The sequence below is a fragment of the Lonchura striata genome, chromosome 20 (genome assembly GCF_050655825.1).
Source record: "Lonchura striata isolate lonStrDom1 chromosome 20, ASM5065582v1, whole genome shotgun sequence".
Taxonomy (NCBI): Eukaryota; Metazoa; Chordata; class Aves; order Passeriformes; family Estrildidae; genus Lonchura; species Lonchura striata.
In genome coordinates this window covers 5,710,017-5,733,506 of record NC_140722.1, presented here as the reverse complement: position 1 = coordinate 5,733,506, position 23,490 = coordinate 5,710,017, and the positions used below count along the sequence as shown (strand labels likewise).

General features: G+C 42.6%; 1 long non-coding RNA gene across 3 annotated transcripts in view; it reads right to left on the bottom strand.

Annotated features, from left to right (window-relative positions):
• Positions 1 to 3,979: 3,979 nt before the first annotated feature.
• The window catches only part of LOC146765711 (uncharacterized), a 335,663-nt gene continuing 316,152 nt past the window's right edge, over positions 3,980 to 23,490 (bottom strand). For all 3 annotated transcript variants that reach the window (XR_014949631.1, XR_014949630.1, XR_014949632.1), the window contains one exon: positions 3,980 to 22,227. This is a non-coding gene — a long non-coding RNA (uncharacterized LOC146765711). The remainder of the gene's footprint in view (positions 22,228 to 23,490) is intronic.

Sequence of the window (23,490 nt, the reverse complement as noted above, 5' to 3'; positions counted from 1 at the left end):
TTCTTGACTTCTGATTAAAACCCCTGTGCCAGCCACCCCACTAATATGCCCCAATGGCTGTGATTTATTGCTGTGTTATCATGCCTGTCTGCCTCATTGCAGACTTTGAATTTTATCAGGCAGCTTGTCCTCCAGTGTCTGCTAACCAATTACTGTGGTCTGCAAAGAAGCCTGAGGTACTCTGCCAAACACTACTAATAAACTGGGAAAGAGCCTGAGCACAGCTTCAGGTTGCCTTAAGGAAATTCCAGGGAGCACTTTCCACTTTATTGTCTAGTTCACAGTATGAACTGGGAATTATCTTGAGGAGTCATTCTTTACACAGAACTAAACTCCCCTTTAAAGATTGTGCCACACTGGATTACTGCACATGGACTTGCCTGCATCCAAAGGCTGCTGAACTCAGTAGGAGTCTTTCAAATGACAACAGTGAGAGCAGGACTCAGCCCACAGTTTGAAACCAGATACTTCAGTGAAAAATGAAAAAAAAAAAAAATCCTTTATTCCTTTTTCTGATACTCTAGGTAAATCTGGAAGGAAATATCAGAATGGTCGAGGTCTGCGCTACAAGGGCAACATGAACCTGTTGCTCCACACTTGTGGAAAAAAAATAAATCATGATGGGTAAAATAATCAATAGTGCTTTTTGCAAGTCCTCTGAAACAAAGCGAATGCCATATGAATCTGTAGCATGTGCTTTGTTATATATTTATATATTTATATTTTCTTTCAAGGCTGGATTGCCCTAATGATCCAATGACAAATGAGCTGGCATCTGTCCTGCAAAAGTGACCACCGGCCACCCTTCCATGGACAGAAAAATTCTCTTAGTCCTGCTTATTTCTCCAAAGGGCTTCACCTGTTTTCTGGCAGCTTCAGGTGGCTTGGTGTAAAAGGTGAGCAGACTGGGAGCCCTGCTCTCTGAGAAGGCTGCTGGGAGCTGCAGAGCTGCCCTGCTCACATCCCCATGGACACACACACACACAGAGTTTCTCTCTCTAATTTTTACTGCAGGGCAGTTTTCTAAAAAGTTTTTTTCCAGGTTGTAAAAGACCAATTCTATAAAGGAATGGCTTAGTGCTACCATGACATGATTTGTGGCTTCCAGGCTACAAAGCTGTAATTTATTCAGATCATTAACAGCAGCCCTGTATTCTTGACAAATTCTTCACTTGGGTGCAGCTACTACACAACAAGGTGCTTTTAGGAACTGTGCCTTATGGATTAAAAGACCCCCCCCTCCTTTTTTCTCCTTATTTGACGAGTTCTTTTCACAGTCCATGGAAATTAATACAGCAGATTAGAGAGGTGATATGCAATAATCCAGCCAGCCAAGAAAGCATTGTCTGAAAAGAACAAGTAGAGAGCCTACAGGAATGTTCAATACACAAAAGGGAACACTCCAGCATTTGCCTTTTGGTGAAGTTATTTCACTCTTTACCTCACAAAATCCTCCAGAGTTACTGTACCAGATGTCACTGTTCTGCTGTTAATAAGTGTAAATGGCATTTAAGCGTGGGTTAGCTGTCCAAAACCATGCATCTGAACGCCTGCCCCAGCACTCAGGTGGCTCTGCCTGGCCCATAAAGCAGCCAGAGCATCACAGGCTGAGCACAGCGTGCCTGTGCAGAGCCCCCACACCGCCTGCTGGGACTCACAGAGGGGAAATATAAACCCACCCAGAGCCTCCAGTCAGAGCAGAGTTAGAAAATCCAGCCCCAGCTCTAAATCCTGCCCTCCTCCAGCACTGCTGAAGGCCAGCCTGGCTGGAGGCAGGGGTTGGGTCAAGGTCCAAACCCTGTTCTAGCTGGGACCTTCCTTTTTCAAGAGCAACAACCCTGGCTCTTCTTCCAGGCACAAGGGGCACTGTTTGTTTTTTTTTGTTGTTTTTTTTTTTTTTTTTTTTTTTTTTTGGGGATCTGTTAAATCTTCCACATTGCTGGCAGGATGAGCAGCCTCTCCTCCAGCTCATTCTGACACCAATCTCTTTCAGCAAAATGAGGACAAAACAAACCAGATCGTGGTGGACTTGTGCAGAAACTGTTTCTCTTCATTGCAAAAATCCTGAGATGATACTTGGAGTAGTTTTTGGGGTGATATTCTCTCGCTCATCTCACTCCAAAAAAGTTAGACATGCAGTGGGACCTCTGCAGAGGGCTCTTCCCAGCCTTCCTTGTGCTGTGGCACAGATGGGAAATGACATTAATGATCTATACTACCAATTTCACATTATGCTATATAAATGCCAACAACTTGGAAAAAGAATAGGGGTTTGGCCAGACTGAAATTTGTTAGCATGAAATTTTGAGCAAAGTGCAAGACGATAACAGATTTTTTTTACTGACTGTGGGCAGAGAAAAGGAGGTTTAACAGGCCAAGTGTTCATAATAACTGATTCATCTGGAGCTCAGTTGCTGGTGTGAATGGGTATCTTAGAAATACTTGGAAGGTTACAGAGATGTCCATAAAATCTGCAGGACTTGGCCCACTCTTAATTTTGCTGTGAGTTACAGAGCATTCAGTTCAGTAACAGCAGAGCTACACTCCACAGCACAGGAAAATTCAAAGTATTTGGCTTCGTGTGGCAAAACAAAGTGTTTGTTCAGTGGAACTGACCTAAGCAAATTCCTCTTAATTAATAAACAGATGTATTTTCTTTCAACAAAAGCAAGATTGCTATTGAAATATAATGAAGATATTTTCAAAGATCTTGTCTTGTTTAGAAATGGATTTTTTTTTCACTACACTAAAAAGGAAAAAGATACAAAAGAACAATGATTGAGTCAATAGATCTGTTAATTGTAAATAATTTGTAATGGTGAATAAAAACACATTTGGAAAATTGCATCAGTAAGTTAAAATCATGAATAAGGTAAAAAGAGAGAGCTGTGGGAAGAAAAGCACATTGATGCAGAAGGCTCTGGTGCTTGCCCTGGCTTTAAGTCCTCCCTGGGCCTGGATCTTGTGTAAGAGGGTGTAGTTACACTGATTTTAGGGGAGTTGTGCTGATTGATACCTGCTGGTGATATGACACCTCAGTGTACAACCCTCAGATGTAAAGGAGGCTTACAAAGGAAAACCAAGCCATTTTCCTTGCAAAGTTAATTTGTAATGCCACCAGGATACAGGATTTCAAAGTGTTTGTTATTTATTCAGAAGCCCTCTTAAATTGGCTCCCTTTTTCTTTTATCTTTTATTTTCTTAAAGAACAAGTTTCCTTTCTCGTTTCATTGTCACCTTTCTGAGCTACCACCTTGTTTTGGGTTAATTTGCCTAAACAGAGACATAAATACCATATCAGATTTTCTCTTTCTTGGCTGTGAGTCATGCCTGCTGTGCTGTGAGTGCTTGCTGGAGCTGCAGAACCTGTCTCTGCAACAGCAGCTGCACTTTGCATTTAGAAAAGGAGGCAGGAAAGACCTACCTTTTAAAAAATAGTTTTACCCCCTCCAACCCTTCATTAATCTTATAGCTTAACCAGGAGAAAAAAAAAAAATTCAAACAAATCAAGAAACCAAAGCAAAGGAAAGGGAGGGATGAGCACAACTAATTTCTTCCAGCTTGCAACGTGTCTTTATTCTCTCAGGTGAAAAAGCCACCAAAGACCAGGAATGTATGTTAGAGAGAAAAATCTTAAAAGACAGCTGTGAAAGAAGTCTTGAGAAGATATATCCATTATCAGCACAGCTTTCTGGTGGGACTACCAAGGAGTGGAGTACAGGCTTTTTTTCTTTTCAGGCCCTCTGAGAAGCATCTGCCAGGAAATAGGGAAAGGGGATCTTATTCAGGAGTATTTTTGGCATGCATTATTAAAGCAGAGAACATTTCATCCTCAGCTTACCCCTGCTCTGAGCCCCCCAAAAGGCAGAGGAGCCCCTACAGTGAGGACTGTTTATTTTCTGCTCAGTTGGAAAGCAAAGGTTCTATTACCATTACAGTGAGTTACAAGTATTCATCAAAGAAAGAAATGACCCATAAAGGCAGTTAAGTTAGTTTTATTCCTGCTGCATAAGTCAACCTCTTTTTCTATATATAAAATGATGGGGTTAGAAAAGGATATTCATCAGGCAGTTCACTGATTTGATTGGCTGCACTTCCCCAAGTACTTTATAATTTGCAGTTATAAATAAAGATGATTTTAATAATCAATTGGTATTTAAATAACATACAATAACTGTCTTATTAAATCCCACTTTTTAGAATGAATAAGCAGTTAGACATTAAAGACATGGGTACCAAACAGCCACAGGATTTCAGACCATTTTCTTTTTTACAAACAAGCCATAAATATCACTATGGAATTACTGGTTAGCCAAGGCCATGGATTAAGCCAGCAGAAGACCCCACTCTCTGATGTTGCCTTAAAGTGATCATATACTTTTCTGGTATGATGACTTTTTAAACAATAACCACATGTTATTTTCTTTGGCCACCTCTTACAGGTCAGCATGTAAGGGGCAGCCTCAGACTCCAGAGCTGAAGTAAAGAAATGTGTCCTCAAACCAGAGCCCCAGAAGTATCTAATAGCAGGTTTGAGATGCTTGGTCTCAGCTGGGTCTGCAGCATTTCCAGCAGTGAAGTTCAGGCACTGCCTCAGGAAGGGGAAAAAAATTCCTATTAAATAAAAGAAGTTCTGCATACACAAAAGTGATTGGTTTTGTCTTTCTTTGAAGAGGACACAGATAAATACAATCATTTAGACTTTAGAAGGAATAACTGTGTGCTGATCTGCATCCAGTCCTGCTGCTCCATCAAGGATTTGTCTGGAATGGGGATGCTTTATCCCTGAAAGACCCTGTTTTTCCCTGGATCCCTGCTGGAGACAGACACCATCCTGCACAGTGGTGGCTGCATGGGAATCCCCTTGGGAAGCAGCTGCCAGCATCATGCTGGTGAAGTCATGTCTGTGTTTCAGGTTGTCTCAGCCACCCCAGCTCCCAAACATCATCTACCCCCAGCCCCTCACATCCCTGCATGTGCCACAGGAACAGGCTGAGGTGGGGTCTGGGCATGGGCAGGTGAAAACTGGGGGGAAGTCCAGCATGTCTGAGAGGAACCAGTTTGTAGTTTGACCTCTTCCTGGTGATAGAGCAGCACAGAGTCAGTGCTGGGAATTGGAACAGTTCCCTACTCCCATTCCCAAACTCTCCTGTATTCAGCAGAGGATAGTGTAGGTCTTTCAGGGCAGGCTGATGCCAGCACATAAAAACCTCCATTTCAAGCTGCACCTGAAGCTGGTTGGGAAGAGAGGCACTTTCTGGTGGTTGTGAAGGGGCAGGTGTGGATGTGGTGGCTGTGGGTCCTGGGGGCAGATGTCCACACTGGATGGGGGAGTGTTCCTACCTTCCTGCCCCTAACCTGCAGCCAACCCTCACACCTGCCTCCAGCAGCTCACCTGGCCCTTTGCCCTCTTCTTCTTTCCTTTTTTCTTTAGTTTTGTTTTGTTTTGTTTTTGTTTGTAGTTTTAATTTTTTTTTCTTTTCCCTTTTAAGCCCCTGCCTTAGCTGAGATTAACTCCTTGGCCCAGAGCCCCTCTAGAATTCATCACCACTTCACTGTACACAAGGCTCTGGGGCCATACCCCTGGTTGTCCATGCTGGACCATGCCCTGCCAGCTCTCACATCACCTGCCCAACAAACCTGCACAGCTCGAGCCACCACACCCTCCCTCTGCAGGACACAACCAGATCACAGATAAAGTTTACCAGCATTCTTCCTCCAATAACTTTTCCCATCACACTTTTTTTCCCCAGTTATTATTTTTTCAGCCCCCTCCCATCCCCTCCCCCCCCCCCCCTTATTTTATTTTAGGCGCCTCTGAGAGTTCAACTGTCGCCTGAGGCTTCAAACTAATTTTCTCTTCAGAAATGATTGCAGAAAGCCGCATGCATAATAAATCCCGTTATTGCTCTTGTTATTAAAATAGGTTGTTAGGGATGTGGACTTGGAGGCCTTTTTGTCTGATGACAGCAGTTCTTCTTAGCTTGGTGCTTATGGCTTATTGACTAAGGCTGCCAGGTTCAAAAAAAAAAAAATAAGGAATGAAAATCAAAAAGAGAAGGAGCTGTAGCTGCTGTTTAATAGTGAGAAAGTTGGGATGATTTGAGGCGGTTCTTTTAATCATGTCCATGGGCCCTGTTTGAAAGACAGTGAATTTCCAGCAGCTCCAAGGCTGTACTGAGGGCCCAACAGAGAGTGTCTGGGGTGAGCTCTTTTCTGGAGCAATGATTAATTAATATTTCTTTGGCATGATTTATTTGAATGATTAATTAATATCCTTTGACATCCAGGACTGCAAACCCTCATCATGCTGGGCAACCAGCAAGTCCCAGTGAGAAGCAGAGCCTTGGATGAAGAGTCTGGAGGGATGAACAGGCTGAGGGACTGCAAGGGAAAATGAGTAGGACTGCTCTTCTTTTTCAGGTGAGGAGCTGACATGCAAGTCAGCAAATGACATGATCAAGGGCACCCAAAATCTCAGTGTCAGGGCTACTAATTGAAGAAACATTTGTAAGTTCCTGTGTGGTATATTGACCATCAGCTTGTGTTTCCTAACCTTGCTCCAACAAACCACACATTTAACCAGAAACCTGGAAGCTTTAGCAAACCAGAGCAGAGCCCCTTTAAAGAGAAAACTGGTTAAAGCAGCAAAACTCCTGTGAAAATAGATTCTTAAAACAATAAAAGGTTTTCAAGCAGGTTTGATAAAGGGAAATACACTGCCCAATCATTAAATGGAAACATTTTCTGGTCACCACATGAAAATATGCTTCATAAATCACCGTTGCCTTGTGAAACAAAAATCTAATCATAGATGGGGGCATGCACTTAGCAAGTTTCTAGCATGGCAACTATGCAGCAGGGTGTGTTCCTACCCAGGGGAACCAAAGATGTCACATCCACAGGGGAGCCTGTGCCAGGACTGACAGAAATCTGATGGAGAAACCTCTTGCTGGAGGCACGAGGGAATGCACACACTGCACAGGAGCTCAGCATTTCCCAGGCCCTGCCAGTTCAGACCTGGAAAACACAGGGCATTGCCTGGGCTGTGTGCTCTGCAGTAGCCACTGGCACAGGGTGAACAGAGGGGATAAATCCAACAGCCTCCCTGACAGTTTGGTGCCAGTACTGACTGACTTCTCCCCTTTAATGTACATATAGATGATGCTATGCAGTGTTTGAAAATTAATTATTGTTCTGTCATCAGAGATTTGAGGGTGATTTAAATGATTTTTTCATGCCCAGGGTCAGGATAGATTTTACACAGTAGCATCCTCAAGGAGAAAACTCTGGAGGTTTTGCTGTCAAAACTGGGACACCAGGGTAGTCCAAGCCTTGCTCCCAGTTTCAAGCACTGGGAGAAATCCATCCAACCAGTGAGCTCAACCTCTGCAGCAGAAAATTCCCCAGTCAGCACGGAGAGCAATCTCAGGCACACGATAGATACCAGCTCACATGTCAGATTTATCCTTGGAACAACCAGATCAGGTCCTCTGGCTCTGAGATATGGAACCACACTGCAGGCTCAGGAGAATGGGGATGTACCATCTCAGTTCTGGTGCCAGTGGGCAAAGAATTTGCTGGGGACTTCAGTGGAGCTGGGACTTGGCCTGTGCTTTTCAAGAACCATGTCACTGTTTAGGTTATGCTAAAAATAGGTGCTATTAACTAATGAGCCAACTGAATGTTACAACACAGAAGAAGGAAAAAAAAGTTAAATTTAGGAAACTCTATTACCCAGAGAAGAAATATGGTCACTCAGAAGTTGTCAAGACTAGCTAAATTCAAAGACTCCTCTAGAAAATATAGAGTCCATTAGAGAAAATACAGACCCAGATGCATATTTAGCAGCTTGAGAGCCCCAGTTTGCAACTCTAGATCAATTAATTTAAGGTATCCATTTGAGTGTGGAAGCTGGCAGTAGATATGAGTAAATGAAGTTGGACATTAATATCTGAAATGCCTAAATTGAAAACAACATGCTTGGCTTCAGTGAGGAGAAAGAAAATCATGCAGAGTCTCCTCGCCCATGTTCCATTTCTAGGTGGATTTTAAAGAATGCAATTCATGCTCCAGCAATACAGAAGCAATTACAGAAATGGAAAATGACCAAGTCATTCTCAGGTATTCATAGAAAATTGGCATCTCCTGAATATTGAATTGTACTGGGTTCCAGCTTTCTATAAATACAGAAGATCAATAATTATCAGGGAAATGCTTTGCTAACGTCTCAAAGCTGGCAGGACTGAAATAAGAAATGCCATTTACGTGCTGCTGCCTGAAAGAGAGAAATAGTCTTTCCCGTTCTCTTGATGAATACTCCACTTGGCCTCGTGATGAGGAATAATTATGGGCTGCTCCATTTGCACACTCAGAAAAGGAGAGAATGAACAAATGTTGGCTACAGCTGACTCGTTCTCCGTGATGAACATTACAGAGCTCCCAGCCTTTAGGGCCTGCGGGGCTGCTGCAGCACACACCTTCCTGGGGACATGGTGTGCTAAGAACAGCTGCTCTTCAGAACTGCTCCGAGAGCCACTGAGTAACAGAAATGTTTATTGCTAACCATCCAAAGGTCTTGGGGCACTTTTCAAAGCAGATAACATCACCAACCTTATTATATAGGGAAAGAACTCACAGAAGCTTTTAGGAACAGGGTAGGGTGTGAAGTAGTGTGGATGCCTCTGGACTCTGAGCTCCAGACTCTTGCCTGTTTGCTTTTTTCATTTCTTTCCTCTACCATTCCCTCCTGGGAATACTGCAAAGGCAGCTGTGCAGTCCAAGGACTGCAAGTTTTGCCATCCCAAACTCCAGCATCGTAGAGTTTTCTTCACAGTAGTAGACTTCAGAGTTTGGGAGAATAAAGGCAGAAGGGAATAAATAAGATAGAAAACATATCATCATCATTACAAACATAAAAAGCTACAAATCTGTCACACAGCAGAAACTCTCACTTCATTGTTACTGTGATTTATTGGGGAGCTAATTTTAAACAAGTTTTCTTTTCCAAAACCACAACACAAAAACAAACTGAATAAGCAAGCCAGAGGACAGAAGCTAGTCGCTACCGGACAATTTAAGCAATAATCTCATTTGCTTTGTAGTATAAAAAGCAATAAAGGGCTGTTTACTGAGTGAATAAACACTGAATGAATCACAAAAAGCTCTTTATTGCGATTATACTCCAAGGCAGAGGAGATTATTGTTATTACACAAGAAGGCACAATGTGAAAATTTAACTCAATGCGCCAGATTTTCAGACCGTTTCAGTGGTACAATTGTGTTCGGGGAGTACATTGTGTCTAATCTTAGCAGGCTGTTTTGACAATTCTGCATGCAAATCAGGTGGTGGGGTACAAATGCATTTAATTAACTATTTACAGCCAATTTATGCAAGCCTGGTGGCTGGACACGTGTTTTGCACAAGCAATGGCATGTGAACTGGTTGGAGAATCAGTTGCCCTGTGTGATGCATTCAGCCCTGCACAGGACCCATGGATGTTCTGCTGTAAGGAGCCTCCTACTTGTTCAGCCTCAAGGTGCATGATGCATCCTCCTCATGGGGCCAGCCTGCACAGCTCCCATGTAAAACTAGTTTTAAGGAGGTGAACAAGGGGAGTATAAGCTGTAAAATCTACACTAATGCATGGAACGTCTTTCTCTTCTTTTCCCACTGCGTGTTTTTAATATATTTTCTTCTTTTTTTCTAGTCAGTAGATTTGACTTGCAGTCCTGATAATGTGTCAGTGCTGAGAAAAGTAAAGTTAATCCACGCAGATTATTTCCCTCCTAATTTTCCCTACTGCAATCTCCTCTGGCTGTCAGATCAGTAAAAATGTAAAGAACTCTGAAAATCTGGCCTCTGTCAGGGATTAACTCTGGTGCAGTTGAGGTGTGCAGTGCTCAGTGCTGAAGGAGCCACCAGCCTTTGAATGTGTGTGTGCCAGGTGTGTGTTCACACTTCATCTCTGCCTCATGCACAGGGACATTGCTCAGTCTCTCGATGTGGCCCCATGTCTTCTGGGGCACTAATCTCCTCTCAGCTGACACAAGAGACATCATCTCCTTCAAATAATTACCTGTGGGTGATGGGGTTTGCTAATTCTCTACTGAGGCTCTTTGTGTCCTCATCCTACAGAAGGATTTGGTGAGATGTGATCTTTCACTGCAGCCTTGGCAAAGGCATTGGCACTGGGAAATGGCAGGAGATGCTCCCAGTTACAGAAGATGCTCTCAATTAGAGACGTTTTCCCTGCTGGGACTCTTCCAGATTTAAAACTAGTATAGCTCATGCACAAAGCTGGATTATGAACACTTGATCAACAAGTTGTTGTTGAGTGAGAAAAGAGAGTTATGTCCCAATGATATGATGACTTAAAGATTTATTCTCCTTTTACATGTAGTTGGGAAGTTGATGGGAATCATCTCCAGTGTGGCTTGGCTGGCATGAGAAGCAGTAAGGCAGATATTTGAATTGGCCTTTTTTTCCTCTTGGTTTCAATTTTTAAGGTGCTCTGGTGTTTATGACTGTCTGTAACCACTTTCGTGCATGGAAAAATACCCATGTAATGCAGGGGCCTTTCTGTTATGTATTCAGTAAAATAAAAGAGAAAAGGCCCATAGCAAAAATAATATAGTTTGTTAGAGAGGAGACACAGTTAAAACAGCAGGCTGGAACTCCCTTTCAAAATATGCTTAAAAAGGTCATTATGAATTTTTTCTTTGTTTTTAATTGCTCTTGGTTTTTGTTTCCCCCTCCTCCCTACCTCCCATTTGGAATGCTTCAGCCACACAAGGAGGGAATAGAAACAACATAATGTGATATTGGCAATCAGTCCCATCAGACAATAATAATCAAATCCAACTACTTGGAGGTAGCAAAAAAGCTTCACGATTTTTTTCCAGAATTGTAGGTCTTCTCTGTATATTTGGTCTGATTTCTGACATATCCAGTAAGAAAGGAATGAGCTAACCTCACAAGAGTAATTTGTAGCAAATATTTCAGATTTCCTCTGGTGTTTGCCCAGTTTAGGGGGCAATTAAGTAGATCCCAGGATGGTTTTTTTTTTAATTTTTATTTTATTTCATTTATTTTGTTTCTTTTTAAATGAAATTAAACAGCCTCCTGATGACACCCTTTGTAAAGCTCACATTGAACTGTGGTAGTAGCACAGAGAACAGGCACTGTAGAAACAGCCTTAGTGCTGATATTTGAAAATATGGCCTTTTGGGTCTATTTTAAGCTAAACCTCCCATGTGGAAGAGAGGCATCAATTGGGATCTCTCAGGTAAAAAGGCAGTGTAGGAAGTTTTGTCACCAGCATTTCCTCACCTCACCTATCTTATTACCAGTATAAGGAAAAAGCAAGGGGTGTAATTGCCAGCAAGAGCAAATGATGGTTAAAGTAAAATAATAAAAGGAAAAAGAAAATATAGAATATTATGGAAAGTGTACATGGAAAAATAACACCACAGACCTTAAAAATATCAATCACCTGAGCTCAAAGCAATGGATTTATTTTTTAAATTGTTAAATAAACATGGGACAGGAATGGAGGGGGCCGTCATGGATGAGAATAGAAAGTATTTTATTGCTGATAGTTCTAAATCTCCTTTGAAGGTTTATTTTGTGAAGGCAAAAGCTTTCAAGATCCTGATTCAATTCCTTTGGGCTCCTGGCCTCTGTAAACAGTTTCATGGACTACCAGTGCAGAGAGAGGAGCTCTGGCCATGAAGAACAAAGCCTTCATGTTCAAGACACGATTTCTGTGAGTAAGATGTGGTTTTGGCTGTTCTGTTGAAACCACTTACACCTGGTTTACTTCAGCAGTGCTGGGCAGGATATGGTAAAAGACTTGGAGTGTTAGGACCAAGCATACCAGATCTTCCTGCACATATATTCCCTGTCACAGGGAAACTCCCAGCAACAGCCCTGTCCCCTTTTTCATTTCCTTAACCACAATTCAGCCATTTAAACATTATTTTTGAAGTATACATATTTTTCTTCTTCCCCCTCTGATTCCCATTACCCTTCTGACCATGTCCAACTTAGCTTTAATTCTCCCTAGCAGCAGGGCTCCTGTGTTGTTAGCATTTGCTATGTTGGAATACTCCTCGAATATTTTTTCTGTTCAGACCAAGAGTTCTCTTCTGACAAAATCAGGGATGAACATTACCCACCCTTCCAGTGGTGGTATGAAGGTGTGGCAACCCTTCTGGGAAGTTCATCACAAGTAGGGCCTTGCCTGTGTGTGCTCCTACCAGGACATATGAACATGGATAAAGCTGATGAGCAGGGGAGGAAGGATTTACATTTCTGAACAAAACATTGTCAGGTTAAGTAGGGGAAAAGCTAACATTCCCAGTGGATCTGTTTCAGGTTTCATGCGAGCACCTCCTGAGACAGGACTCTATGAATATGAGGCTTACAAATCCTCAAGCTGTTCAATAAACCTCCTTTAGTAGGTACAAACCACTCCGTTTTGAAGACACAAGGAGAAGTAAGAGCTCCAAGCCTGTCTTAAGTTTTCTTCTAGATCAAGAAAAAATGATAAGCCACAGAAACAGATTTTAAAACTCCATTAAAACATCACACACCCTTGTCAGAGCCAGTGTAGCAGCACCACCTTCAAACTGCCTTTTCCCCAGACCAGCAGAGAAGCTGCTTCAGCTTTCAAAGTGTTGTGACTCAAATTATCACAGCTACACAGAGACAGGAACAACTCATTGAAGAGCGACTATGGTTGTAAGAGAGGAGACCTGACCTGCAGGACAGTGATGGTTCTCCTGCCAAAATGAGCATCACGGAGGTGTAGACGCATCCATGGAGCTTCAATCCTCCAAGAAAAAATGACAACAGCTAGCCCTGAAGCTGCCCAAGCTTATTCTGAGGTACATCTTCCTACTCAGCAGAAGATGAGTGGATTGTTATTGCACCTTTTCAATTTCAAGATTTTTGACTTTTTAAGATTTTTGAAATCTTTTTCCCTGGCACCAACTTCTACATCTTAAATTCTGATTAATTTCAGGTAGCTGAAACTTTGCTGAAGTTGTATTTAAATGGAGAAAGAGATGAGCTGAAATAGTGTCAATATTTCCTGCTCTTCAGTTTTTCTGACTTGTCCATCTCTTGAGTGCACACCAGCCCCCTCCAGGGTAGGATTGAGTGACACCTGGCAATTCCCTATTGGTCTGTAGACGCTGCACCAAGCAATACAAGCAATACCTGACAGTGTTCAAATGCTGACATCTGAAGTTCACTTGTTGAGAATTTTACAAGGAGAAAAGGAAAAAAACCCTCACTTTATATGTAATTTTACAAGTCACAGCATTGTTTTTCATTCACAAATATAATCCTTTTCCCTCAATTAGTCAGCCTTCCATTGCATGAAATAACTGTTGTCTTGTGAATATTGTAATTGCCTTTTGCAAGATCAAAACCAGGTATAGGACTAAAAAAAATCCCAAAGCCCAACAACCTAATGGGGCAAATGCTGCAAATATAGCACACAGAGCTTTGTTTAACTTCAGAGGTGGTGGGAGCAGACTGGCTTAAAAGGAACACTGTGCTCCTTAGCAAACTGTTATTGTAGAAAAATATTTAGGCCCTGCTTTGTGATTTAAATAATAAAATCCTTACATCTCTAGAGCTTTATCAGAAGTGATTTCAAAGGCCTTCACACCACAAGCAGAAACTTTTCTGCTCCATCCTGAACAGCAGCCAGCCCTGGGGTGAAGCAGCAGGGCTATTTAAAAGTGATTTACAACTTGAGGTTAAGAGGAACATTCGATGCAAATGAACTCACTGGATGATTTCTGATGGCTAACATGCCATTAGCCTTCCTTAGATCAAGCCAACATCTCAGGCTTCTGTGAAAACCACCATGATTTTCTTAATAAAAGAAAAATACAAAAGCTCAAAGGGCTTATCCAGGTGGAGCTGGGAGGGTAGAATTGAATTTTCTTCATGAAGTGCTCTCCAGGTGAAATTTCACTTACAAAAGAAAGCAGTTTTTAAAAAAATAACCTGTCTGGGTGGAACCTGGCAGAAGTGTCTATACAGGGGACTTTCCCTGCTGCCCTGCACTAACTTGTTCCATTAATCCTTCTAATTTTGTGCATTCATTTTTACACAGTTTAGCTTGTTCGCTGCATGCCAGTACAAATCATGTTTTGCTCCCTCTCCTCTCAACATGCTCCTGTGTCTGACAGGGCCTGGCTGCAGCTGCAGTAACTCATGAGCTCTGTCAGCTGGGCCACTGGGATGCAAATCTCTTCTTGTCCCCTTGGGGTGCCATCGATACTTTATTAAGAGTTTGCATCCCTCTTTATCCACTGAAGTGATGGACTAACTGCATTTTCCTTCCTCTCTAGTGGTCTCAGAGGACAATAAATAAATAGATATCCTCTAAAAATGTCTAGTAAAGAATGGCTGAGGGAGAATCAACCCATAATTTACTAGGTTTTCTTAAAACTGAAGTTTGTTCTAAAAAATGTATGTTTTAAGTGTCATTCCCCCCCTCATTTCCCTGAAGCTATGTCATAAAATAAGTTAGTGATACATAACTGAGATTTATTTGCACTGAGTAACCAAAATTGTCTCAAAATCCAGTGCATCCACACACCAGATTTTGCAAATATAATCTCTAAACTATATTCAGCTGGGGACCTGATTTGGATGTGATAAGTCCTCCCTTATGTGGGTGATTCTTGGAGCTGTGATTTAATTGAGTGACAAGTTCTAACAAACAAACACCTGAAGTTTCACCAAAGCTTCAAAGCCAATCACTTAAGTTCACCCAAAGGCTGGTGATGATCAGTTTGTGCTTAATCTGAAGCAAATGGCAGTGAAATCCTCAGAGAAGCTTCTCATTATATGCAAAGCTAAACACACACTTTGCCATTCTTTTGAAAATACAAAAAAACATTTTTCTGAAGCCACAGCAGAACCCTGAGTCACTTGGGCACATGTGCTGCAAAACAGCTGGTCACCACTGGTTTTCTCCAAAGCCCTCTCAGTATTTTGAGGATAAAGGTCAGATGCTCTCTCTGAAAGAGCAGCTCCTCCATATTCTATGTTTCCCCTGCCTAAACACAGGGTCCCATGCACTATATATGGCACATCATTCAAACCCTTCATCAAGTACAGAATTATTCATTTCCTCATGGGCTTTTCAATAGGCTCATCAGGACAGCATCCAAATGCTTGTCAAATACCCACGGATGTTTCCTCAGAGCAATCTGATGAGGATGGGAAAAGATGAGGTCCTGAAGGAGGAAAACTAGGACAAGTCACTGAGGTCCTGAAGGGTGAAGACCAGGATAAGTCACTGTGAGTTTGATGTGTCCCAGGCGAGATAAGGAAGGCACACAGTTTTCAGAGCTGAAGTTACTGGCACTTCTTAGCTCAAGGCAGGGGAGGGCCCAGCACCCCAGCGACCTCTTAGATCTGCACCAAATGAGCTCCATGGCAGAGGCTGGTGCAGGAGCGTACCCTGCTGCCTCCTCTGGGAGAGCTGCTTCCCACCTCTGCTGTTCACAGCCTTATGCACTCAGAGCTTGTGACCTTATCCAGGAGAGGAGCCTGGGGGCCCATGGCCTTGTCCTCCCAGTGCTCTTGGTAATGCTTTTGGCTGCAGCCCACTCAGTGGGCACTGATGGGATGTGGCTTTGTCCACTCTGAACTTCTCTGCTATTGGCTCTCTTTATTCTGGTTGAAGGTAGTCTTTTCCCAGACTTGGCTGTAATTGTTCTCTATCTCCTAGTTTGCCCAAAAATCTTCCTGGGTCCATATTCCTCAAGAAGCTGCTATTTCTATTAAAAAAGTCACTTTCTTCACCAAGGAATTCACCCTGTTTGTCAGTCTCACCTTGCTTCACTCCCTCTCCATCCTTCAAGACTTAGGAATGGATGACTTATCAATAAGAAAGGTTTGTTTAGCAAGTTAAACTCCAAGACAACTTTAAACAGAAGGCTATGAATAAACAGAATAAAAAGCACAAGGCATTTAGCATTGCAGTTGGATCACTCTCTAATTGCCTTGTCTTTGTCTAGAATTCAGGTCTTGCCCTGCACATGGCAATGTTTGGGAGATAAATGCAAATACTCAGCTTGAAACCTGGTGTTTCATGATCCCTTGCCACATACCCATGGGGGTGAAGGCTCTCCCATTTCCTCACATCATCATGTAAGCAAATGTTTCCTTCCCATCTACAACCTTCTAGCTTTGTAGATCTTGTTTTCAGCATCCCATTTCATAGACACCCCAAGTTACACTCACCGTGTTTCACAGCCCAATTAGACTCATTGAATTTCCTACTGAATTTCACGAGTACAGTGACCACAGACTTGTACTCCACACTACTCAGGGCTCCAGTGCTGTGCCCCATCAGGGACTCTTGTCCCAGCTTTCCCAGCTACTAAGGAGGAGAGTTGCCAGTAGTTCAGGGCTTCTTCTACACCTGCAGGCTGCACATGCTGTGCCTTCCAGCACCTTTCCCCAGGCTGGATTCTGGCACTTCACAGTCTCATGACCTTTGTTCCTTTTGTGGATGGAGCCTGGAGCAGGAATATTTGCTGTGCATCTTTTCTACTTCCTCCAGAATCCCTTTTGAAGTTTGCAACTGAACCCCCCCTACACCATCTATTTTATTTGTACATGAGCACACATCAGACACAACACCTTAAGACTCTTGATTAGCCTCTTCCTAATTACCTTTACCACAGCACTCATGGACCAGTAAAGTGGATGTAAATATACTACAGAAGGTTCAACTTTTACCCTTGTAACTCTTATCTCAGTTTCTCCAGGCAGTATATTTTTGAAGAGTAAAATGCTCTCTTCTCAGTCTCACTTCTGATACTCTTTTTTAAAACAGAGGAGTTTCACTTTTCTTTTAATTACCAGTAGTTTTCTCAATCCCTTCCCATCTTCATAGTAAGGCACAGAGCTTCAGCTCTGGACAAGTTTAATGCAACCTTCCTATGATCCTAAAAGCCACTGTTCTTTTGAAAACAATTGGGTGAACTTGAGACAGTAAAGAACAAGTCTGACAACAGTTTGATGATTGAGCAAATCCTGCCTTGAGTCATGGAGATTTTTTTTAAGATGATATCTTAAAGCCTCTTCCAACCCAATTGTATTATAAATTTTATTTTAACCAATTAAAGATGATCAGAGAACATATTTTCCATTGGCATTTCCCAACTTTGGAGCATTTGTAATCTTAAGAATGTTCTTTTAAGGGGAGATTCTTGCACATCTGGGCACCCTCAATGCAATAAAGAGACGATAAAGTTGTTTGAACACTGTCCTACAATCATTCCATCTATGACAGGTTTGTATGAGATGCTGTCAAACACTGCCTGGAACAGAAGGAGAATCACTCAGTCTCTGGACACTGAGGATCCCCATGGGCCAGCAACTACACCCTGCTACCCACACTGTGTGCCTCGGCAGTGAGGCAGTTAACAAAACATTTTTGTTCATGTGAAAATACAAAGCAGCTGCTTAGTTCTACACTTGGCAGAAGACAGCAGCCCCCTCTGCACTCCTTGTCTTCTGCTGCTCTTGGATCATTGCAGACCTAACCAGCTGTTGCATTCCACATGCCAGTTACACCAGTTTGGGAAAGCAAGGGCAGGGAAAGCTGTATGGCTGCACAAAAAGGAATGAGAATAATACACTGCTGAACCAGAAAGGACAATATTTATATAATAAACATTTTCAGGAGCATAATGAGTCCTTTATCGTCAAAAATTTGGAATGCTTAATTGCGCACATGAAAAGTGCACCTAATCCACACGCTCAGAGCAGTTAATGCTCTCCAAAGCGGCTGTGCACTGCAGATCTGGCCATCTGCACAGCCCTCCCTGCACAAGTCCTCACAAAACAGGATGGGCAAACGCACAAACACTTTTGAAAATAAAGTTGCGTGTATGGAACGCCTCATTTTTCATGTCTGTGAATATGCAACTTATGGGATTTTGTTTCCAAGTTTAAAAATAACGCGTTGAACCGAGCACTGAGGGTTTGCTGCAAAAGAGTTTGTGGTGGTTCTGTGCTGGAGAGGGGGTTCAGGTACAAGCTGCAGATATGGTGGGCACAGTCAAAGGTATCAGCTGCAGACTGAGATTCTGAGTCAGAAGCTGTCTGCTCCTTCAGATGGGACTTGAGTTTACTGAGATCTGTTTCTGAACTCAAATTTAGAGCAAAAATCTATGTGAGTCAAAACAGGTTTAGTGGGAAAACTGATATTCAGACTCTAGGAGTCAATTTCTTATGTTTGATTTCTTGGATCTCCAGCTTGTAGCAATGTTTGCCAGTAGTGCAAGTCCACAGTGGCCAGCACATGGATTCCCAAGTTATTTTTTTTTTTAATGCAACCTAAAAATCTTTAAAACAGGGGAAATACAGCCAAATGTAAAACCAACATTAAATGGCATCCAAGCAAATGGTACTTGAAAGAGGAGGGAAAAGATTTTTTTACATTCAAGAATTCTTGAAATTTCTGAATCACTTCTCTCAACAGATTTTTGTTTTAGAAGGAATTATCTGAAACCTTTTCCTTTTGCCATAATAAATTTAAATTATACATACCATAATGATATCATTAGGTCAATAGAGACATCTAAAGCTTTAGAACATTGCTATTTCATAATTGGACTATTTCCTATCTAAAGGAAAACTATTCCATCTTCAAAATATAAAGGCACTTTCAAATGTGAAACACAGCTTTCTTTATGAAAATGTTGAAAAGTCCTTGTTCAATAATTTATTTCGAAATTCCTGAGTGTTCATTAAAGCCAGAATTTCTCAGAGAACTGGGTAGATTTCACTGAAGTAGCAATCATGTATTAAACCAAAGTCCTTGAGCAACAGCAAAATGCTTTATTAAAATAATGAAAAAAGCCTTTTGTTTTCTGTACAGCTCAGGAGGTGAGCTCAGTGAACATAATGAAGTATGGTGCATGGTTGTCTACTCTGGTTAATTTGTTATATCCTGTAACACATAGAGGTTGGAAACTTGACTTGCCTTCCAAACAGCTTTCCTAGCACCTTCCTTCCCCATCCAGCTCAGGGCACAGAGTGACCTCAAGAGAAATATTCCTCCAGGATAGCTGAGCTCTGCTGCTCCTGGCAGTACTGGCATGCTGGAGCTGCTGCTGGGGGTGCCCCATTGGGGCAGGATTAGATAACTGCAGTGAGTGCTGGGTGCTGGGTGATGCTCACCTGAGAGCTGCTCTTTGGAGGCTGCAGGACAATGCCTTGTTGGGTCAGGCATCCCATGTCCAAAAGAAACCTTTTTTCTTCACGATGGAGTAAAATGTTATTGTTAGCTAGTGGTGTGTGGGATGTGTATAAATGGCATTACTAACTGAGTTAACAATGCAATGATAGTGCCAGGCTGCTCATTAATCACTTGTAAGGTGCTCTTGGTATTCAGCTCTGCTGTGACTGCAGAGATTTGGGCCTCTCCCTAACAAATTGTGCCAGGGGAGATTTAGATTGGATATTAATGTTGTCAAGCACTGGAAAAGGCTGCCCAAGGCAATAACCACCCCTGAAGGATTTAAAAGACGTGTGGAAGTGGCACTTGGGAACATGGTATAATGTGGCCTTGGAAGTGCTGGGGGAAGTGTTTGACTTGATGATCTTAGAGTTCTTCTCCAGCCTAAATGATTCTACTGTTCTGTGAATGGCCCTGCACTCACCAGCAGTGGGGTCACTTCAGCAAGAGCTCATCTGAAGGTTATTCCTCCTGCACAGCCTTGTAAAGAAATGTTAAATAAATGTTTAAAGAAATGTTCTCAGTTTTGAGAGCTACACATCAAGTCATTAAACTTGGTTTTGCTTCCTGAATAGAGGAAATAACCAAGAATCCCTGCCCAGTCAGGGCAGATCTCTTTGAAACCCTTGCTTTACAGTTTGCATGAACACCAGGAGAGCAAAGAATCCTTTGCTGTTATTTTACAGTGCTGGTTTGTCTGTGTAAGTAACCTGCACTTTCGCTGGGACTGGGACTGGAACACAAGTCTCCTTTACCCAGGGCTAGTGTTTATTCCAGAATTTATTCCTCTTGGACACTAGAAACCTCCCACTTTATTCCAAAAATTTGTTTCAAAGAACTGACATTTTCTAACCAAAAGACTTTTAATGACAAAATTCCTGAACAGCTGTAATTATACCCTGTGGCTCAGTCTGAGGGATAATGTTATCCTCTGCAAAACAGCCCTCCAGCATCCCCTTATGTGTCCCTAATCCCCAGGAGCCTGGAGGGAGGAGCACTGGTGAGAAGCACAGAAATTTGGGGGGCTGTTAGGTGAGTCCACATTGCTTCTTTGGCTACTCTGGATAAATTAAACCCTACGCAACTGCTGCGGGAACAAAGCTGGGTGGAATCATTTTACAAAAGCAGCTGTGCACATGCTGGGAAAAGAGACAGACAAAGGATGTTGCCACCTTACCTGTGGAGCCCCAGCTGCAGGCAGGTGAACATCAGCCTCCTGCTGAAGCAGCTCCTGGGGCTCAGGCTCCAAGTGCCCCCCAACACCGGGGTGATGCGAGGGGCCGTGCGTGGGCAGCGATTCCTCAGCACATCCTCCAGCTCTCCCACCAATTTTTAAAGCACATCACCAAGCTTTGGAGCTAACATCCTAATGGGGATAATTATTATTATTACATGCACATATATATACATAAAACCCCCAGATCCCCGTGAGGTTTCTTCAGATTGTCCCAGAAAGAAAACATTTTCATTGTGTGGGCTGTGATTGGGAACACATGGACCCGCCGCACCCCACTCTGGTACTAATTACAAGGGGAGCAGAGCCCAGTGCAGAAGTTTCTTTAATTCCTTGGGTTTGGAGCCTCAGCAATGGAATTACCTGAGGAGGCTGGAAGGTCTCTGGGGTACAATCAGTCATGCAGCATTTGGGTTAGGCCAGGGTGGGTAATATATACACGCTGACAGCATTGTGCAGCCACCCAACAGAGGAAAGAGGAATTTCTCTTAATTAATGGCATGATGTATGACACGTTAGCAGCACAAACTCTGTAATAAACCCCGATGCCTCCTTTTACAGTTCACACAAGATGAAAGCTCGCCGGGATACCTGCAGGAATGGGGCATTCAGAAATGCTGGCAGAGCAGCTTGTGGTGAGGGAGCTTTAATAGCTGCACATGGAGCTTTTGATTCCAGAGTCGACTTTAGACAAAGCTGCCTTGGAGCAAAGGAGGCAAGTTTCACTTTCAACCTTGCCCAAGGCTGCTACCCAGAGATGAAGATACCAGTGAAGACAACTGAAATCTTAATTTAATTAACTACAATTCCCAATAGGACAAGCTTGAGAAGTTTGTTTCAGAGCATGTTTACCTGAATCTGAGCTAAAGTACTGGCTTTCCAAATTCCAGTTCTGATTTTTGTTTGGCACAGGACTGAGACATAGGCTAGATGTAAAGCTCAGATTCACTCAGATATGCTCAAATTTTGCCCAGATTTTCAAAATACATGTTTACATTTAGAATAAATTTGGCCTTTTCCCACACTAAAAGCTATTTATTTAAACCTCTCATTTTGGTCATGTCTTTTCCATCTTATATTTCTTAGACTGCTAGGTCAAAAAGTGAGTAAATAGGTCAAGTGTTTCATAGAAAATGGAATACAGAGGCGATGTGGCTGGGACTTGGACTCCAGAGCTCTAAATTAAGCATATTAGGCAAAGACTGCTATGAATTACTATTTATTCTTATTCTCTTTGATGGTCTTTGCCTCCTTGAAGACCAGGTTTTGGTTTCAACCAAGAAAGGGTAGGAACTGAAAATGTCCCAGCTCTTGGCAACTGCGGAGATTCCTCAGCTGAGATCCTGGAAGCACAAAAACCTCAGAAAGAGAGCAATGAGGACAATAAAAACAAATTATGAAGAAAGAAAAAAAATCAGGGCCCAGCAAATTCCTCAGAAAAACCAGGAATGACCCCTATGGCTCAGAGAAGGGACACAGACACAGACCCCCAGGCTGCAGAGGTGACAGGAAATTTCAAACTTGCCCAATCACAAAAACATTCTGAAAAAGCATTTCAGGACTCTTCTGTAAGAAACTTACAGCATCTTGTGTCACTGCATTTAAAAAGGGATGAGAGATGTGTTTGACCTGAGAGCAGGACCAGGGTGCTGTGTGACACTGTCACTGTCCACTTCCAGATCCATGAGATCCACACAGGGCAGCCTGCAAGGAAAGACCCCACAGAGCAAACACAGAACATTGGCCTGATCTCTGCAACACACACCACAATCCCTCTGCCTTTCTCCCAGAGCTCTTCATAAAGGTGAGAAACAACAAAACTCTCCAATGAGTTAAAAAATTGCATTCCTCAAAATGGAAAGGAAAGAAGAAAGATCTTGCTCCAAATCTGGTTCATTCTGGTACAAAACTTTCTTCTTTTTTTTTTTTTTCTCTTTTTGAGAGAGAGTAATTTAGTGTGGCAAATAAAAGCCCGGCTAATTTTTAAATCAGCATGTAGCCAACTCAGCCACCCAGTAGCTCTGTCCTTGGGCAATATTATTGAAGCACACACAATCTATACTAAAGTGATCAGCTTCCCTCAGGCCTGCCAAGGGGATGCGTTAGGTGAGCCCAAAATATGACAGAAGGAAATTTATGTGCAACTTTTACACATAATATCTCATTATGACTCTCCCCAATCTTTCAATTTTAAAAATAAACGGCCTTTGTAATGATTTTACCAGGAGCATGTTGGAAAAGAGATTGAAAAAGAGAAAGGAAAGTGGCTTTGGCCACAGTTATTTCTTTTGCTCTTCTTCTCTCGGGTTTTTCTTTAATTTTCCTGAAGACGTTTCCACTCAATTTAGGAAGAAATGGAATTTCCCCCTCCCTGCCATCACTCCTTTTCTGTTTTGCCCACGTTTTCACAGAATGGAATGGTTGACATAATGAAGCCTATGTCAATAGCAAAGTCATTTTGACCAGTTGGTAAATAATGAAAGTTTCCACTTAACGTGCAAGCCAGCTTGCCCAGGGGACGAGGGCTTGGTCCCCTCCCAGGCCAGCAAACTGTCATCCCTTGCATGGCTGAGAGCTGTGCTTTAAAGCAAGGAGAAACCAGAGGCCAGCTGAGCCCAGAGCCAGATGCTGCTTTGCCACGAAGAACATGCACTTTTGGACACTGGAGTGCTGGTTGCACAACCTCTGGCAGGATCAAGCCCAGAAGGGAATGGAAAAAAAGCTAGAATAAATAAGTATGCACAAATAAGAGGGGGGAAAGCCTCAGTGATGATTGATCTGCCATATACAATGGCCAAAGCTGAGCTGCAGGACTCAGTTTGATAAAGAAAGGGCAATTCTGTTACTTCTCCCCTGAGATGCCAATCCTGGCACGATTTTCTACTGTTTCATTGTGGGCACCAGCAGGAATGGTGCTGCTCATACTCCACAGACCACAGCTTGAGAACCCAGGGGAGGAACAGATAC